Source organism: Mandrillus leucophaeus, unplaced genomic scaffold (genome assembly GCF_000951045.1).
Source record: "Mandrillus leucophaeus isolate KB7577 unplaced genomic scaffold, Mleu.le_1.0 Scaffold452, whole genome shotgun sequence".
NCBI classification, from domain to species: domain Eukaryota; kingdom Metazoa; phylum Chordata; class Mammalia; order Primates; family Cercopithecidae; genus Mandrillus; species Mandrillus leucophaeus.
This window is the reverse complement of record NW_012104832.1, coordinates 969,474-974,081: the sequence shown is the minus strand read 5'-3', so window position 1 is coordinate 974,081 and position 4,608 is coordinate 969,474. Positions and strand designations below refer to the sequence as shown.

General features: G+C 37.5%; 1 protein-coding gene across 1 annotated transcript in view; it reads left to right on the top strand.

Moving 5' to 3' along the window:
• Nucleotides 1-4,608, top strand: part of LRRIQ4 (leucine-rich repeats and IQ motif containing 4) — a 25,178-nt gene that overhangs the window by 4,121 nt on the left and 16,449 nt on the right. The window lies entirely within an intron of this gene.

The window sequence follows — 4,608 nt, the reverse complement described above, 5'->3', positions numbered from 1 at the left end:
ATTTTAATTTTATTTATTTCTGCTCTGATTTTTATTATTTCTTTTCTTCTGCTTTTTCTTTTATTTTTATTATTTCTTTCCTTCTTCTTTTTCTTTTTTTTTTTTTTAGACAGCGTTTTGCTCTGTTGCCCAGGCTGGAGTACAGTGGCATGATCTCAGCTCACTGCAACCTCTGCCTCCTGGGTGCAAGCAATTCTCATGCCTCAGCCTCCTGAGTAGCTGGGATTACAGGCACACACCACCACGCCTGGCTAATTTTTGTATTTTTAGTAGAGATGGGGTTTCACCATGTTGGCCAAGCTGGTCTTGAACTCCTGACCTCAGGTAATCCACTTGCCTCAGCCTCCCAAAGTGCTGGGATTACAGGCGTGAGCTATCACTCCAGCCTTCTACTAACTTTGAATTTGGTTTGCTCTTACTTTTCTAGTTCTTTAAGATGCATCATTACATTGTTTATTTGAAGTTTTCCTGCTTTTTTGATGTAGGCACTTACTTCTATAAACATTCCTCTTAGTACTGCTTTCACTGTATCCCACAGCTTTTGTTATGTTGTGTTTCCATTTTAATTTGTTTCAAGAATTTTTTAAATTTTCTTAATTTTTTTCATCGACCTACTGGTCATTCAGGAGCATGTTGTTTAATTTCCATGTATTTGTATGATTCCCAAATTTCTTCTTGTTATTGCTTTCTAGTTTTATTCCACCATGCTCAGAGAAGATATTTAATATGATTTTGATATTTTTGAAATTTTTAAGACTTGTTCTGTGACCTAAAATGTGGTCTATCCTTGAGAAGGTCCATGTGCTGAGGAAACGAATATGTATTCTGCAGCTGTTGGGTGAAATGTTCTGTAAATATCTAGGTCCATTTGGTCTATAGTGCAGATTAATTCCAGTGCTTCTTTGTTGATTTTCTGTCTTGATCTGTCCAATACTGAAAGTGTCCAATGCTGAAATCAACAGCCATTATTATACTGGAGTCTATCTCTTTCTTTATCTCTAGTAATATTTGCTTTACATAACTAGGTGATCCAGTGTTGGGTGTATATATATTTACAACCATTATATCCTCTTGATGAATGAACCCCTTTATCATTATATAATGACCTTTTTTGTCTTTTTTTTATAGCTTTTGTCTTGAAATCTATTTTGTCTAATATATGTGTAGCTACTCCTGCTCTTTTTGTTCTCCATTCACATAGAATATCTTTTCCCATTCCTTTATTTTCAGCATATGTGTGTCTTTATAGGTGAAATGTATTTCTTGCAGACCACACATCAATCACTGGGTCTTGTTTTTTAAAATACATTTAGCACCTCAAGAGCAATTCCTCAGAGCCCAGCACAGCATCAAGATTTGCCCAGGAATTGCAGTCCTCGTGACCTGGACTGCCTTTCAAGTTTATTTAGAACCCCCAGAGCACTTTATCGCACAGTATTGGGGCTAGCCAGAACTCAGGTTCCACCTACTGGCATGGACAATTCGCCTCTGGCTAGGGCTGGTCTAAATGCTCCCTCCATGAGCACCACCTGAATTCTACCCGGTATTGCTTTCCACTGTGACAGGCAGCACTGAAGTCCATTACAAAGCCCCACAGTCACTTTCCTCTCCCTCCCCAAAGCACACATATTCTCTCTCTGTGCCACATGGCTGCTGCTGGGGGATGGAGGAGGGATGGTTCTGACAATCCAGGACTGTCTTTCCTACCCTCTTCAGTTCCTCTTTCCTTGCTATGATGTTAAAACCAGGGACTCTGATTGCAAACTTGATTTTTGGTTCTTATGAAGGTGCTTTCTTTTGTGAATAGTTGTTCAATTTGGTGTTCCTGTTGGAGGGGATGATTGCTAGAGGGTTCTATTCAGCCATCTTGCTCTGCCTCCAGGAATTTTTTTTTTTTAACAAGATGTATTTGTACAGAATTCTCTCAGCTATGACTCCCTGTTGAAGAATTTTCTTTCTGATATAGGGAAGGCATGTTTTGCATGGGAGGTTTTAGCTCCTGTTTTCAAGGAGGGAAAGGGAAGATTAGAATACACTTCTTGCATCTGCCATTTTTCAATTGTCTTTAGCTTAAAGTAATCCTCATACCAAAGTGGCACATTTTGGAGTGGCACATTCTGCCACTCTTTATTACCATTGTATGAATTTCCAGTCTGAAGTCAATTAAGGTTACTTTTAGTTTGTTTGTGGTTCACCGGTTTTTAGAATGAATAGATCTGCTGAGTGAGGTTTTAAGCAAAATCTTGAAATTCTTTTAACTATAAATGGGTTTTTATGCTAACAGAGAGAGTCACGCACCATATTGACCTCAGGAACCTAGTCTTACCTATCCAGTTTGTGCATAGACGGACTTGGAAACAAAAGCATGAACACTCACTGTAAATTTGAGAGGGCTGATTAGTTTCTTAAATGATTTTCTCAGGTGTTAGAGTTACACAAAGAAAGCTAATTGTTAAACTATCCAAATCTTGGCTCCTTCAAATGAAGATGCAACAATTATTTAATTTAGAAACCACCCCACCATAATATTGGATTGTAATAATAAGTAAATTAGATCACATTTGGGTAGCAATCCCTAGGGGAAAAATGGCCAATAAAGACCAAATCTTCCCCATTCTCATTTACTGTGGCAGAATTACTGGCAAAGCTATTGCAAATCAGGGCTTTAAAATCTCCTTTTATTAAACCCACAAATGAAGGTGAAATATGGGTGTATATATAGCTTTCAGGGGGCCGTCAAATTGATGGGATATATGATTAAGGTGAGATAACATACACACACAATTAGATATTCTAAGCAGGTCTTATTATGGAGAAAGATGAATGTTAAGAGAAATAAGTTATTTCATGTGTCTGGAAGCCCAGACACCCTCATATTAATTCTAATCCACATAAATTTCTCCCAGGTGACTTTGTTGTAATGCTGCACAGTAAAATCAAGTCTAAAATCTCACACCCAAGAATAATGATTTTAATAAATGCCAGGTTTCCTGTAAACAAGTGGTGTTAAAACTCTAGGTGAGGTTGTGTCCAATTCTCTGCTCTTACTCACACTTCCTACGATGTTCTGAGAAGAGCCCTTTCAGTTATACAATTTCTTTATCTGTGAAACAGGGCTAACAGTGATGCCTCCTGCATAGGATTGTTGTAAAGATTGATTAGGTTACTTTAAGTAAAGCCTGGAGTACATAATCATTGTTCTAGGTGTTCCCTATTTTTATTTGTATTATTGCCTCAGTCTACATACTGTGGAGAATTTTCAGAAATTTGCAAGTAGGAAACTGGAGATTTTACCTTACAGGACTAAATAGTATTGGATAAATTTAATCTGCCTGATGACTAAATGACAAAAATGTTGGAGATAGCTAGTTTTAAACAAAATCAGTGTTAAATATTTCCTTTTATTTAAATAACACTGTCTTGGAGCTGGTTTTGAGTCCAGGCATAAAGCAACAAGCTCCTGAGGCACATAATGTTGTGTTTTGAGGAACAGTAGTATTATGTATAGAACTAGAAATGTATCCCCTTCATCTAGGGACCAGGCCTCTGCGATGGATGAGAGGCCCAGATACTCCAGAAGGACTGCCTTCATCCTAAAAAGAAGTTCAAAGACGCTACCGCCAACCTTGCCACTATCATGTCATGTTGTTCTCTGCCTTTCTCCCATAGACTCTGTGTGTGTGTGTGTGTGTACTAAAGAACATCTAGATGTGTATAAGAGACAGGTGTTTGTGTGTGTGTGTGTGTACTAAAGACTTACCCTTCTGAAATACAATATTCACATCTTGCATTTATAAGATTTATCAGCCTAGTAGTGTAAGTCTGCTGATTTTGTTTTCACTAAAGATTATCTTTAGTTCCTTTGCATTTTCACATAAATTTTAGAATCAGCTTGTTAACTTCTACCAAAAAAGAAAAAAAAAGTTTGCTAAAATTTTGACTGACATTACGTAAAAACTATAGATCCAATTGGGGGAATACTGACATCTTAACATTATTGAGTATTCTAATCCATGGACATGATTTGTCTCTCCATTTATTAGACTTTAATTTGTTTCTGGGTTGGGCTTTAGTTCATTTCAATTAACTGCAGTTTCAAATGTCTCGCTTAGACAGAGTTAAGCTCCTTCCAGCCAGGCTTCGGTACTTAAGGCCATGAAACTACAGGACCTCTGTTCTTTAGTCCGGCCTGCAATTTTCCCTGTGGCCACTTAGCCAGTCAAAGACTAATGGGAAGAACTAGTTAGTGGGGAGAACTGACTTTGCATTTGGGGTTACTCCAGATTCTAATCCACTATGCCAGCCTACACATGACTGTTAAATTTTGGCAGGTTTATTCTTCTCCCGGAAGTTCCTTTGCCTGTGCCTATTAAAGAGTTGTTTCTCTGCCTGACAGTCCTCAAACTTGCAAATGCCATCAGGCATGAGAGGGTCTACTCACAGATCTCTCTAGTTATTTAGGAAAGGCTGGTGCATCTCTAGAATATAGTTTTTTGGGGGGTTTTTGTTTGGTTGGTTGGTTTTGGTTTTTTGGGTTTTTTTTTTTTTTTTTTTTTTTTTTTTTTTTTTTTTTTTTTTTTTTTTTTTAACAAGATGTATTTGTACAGA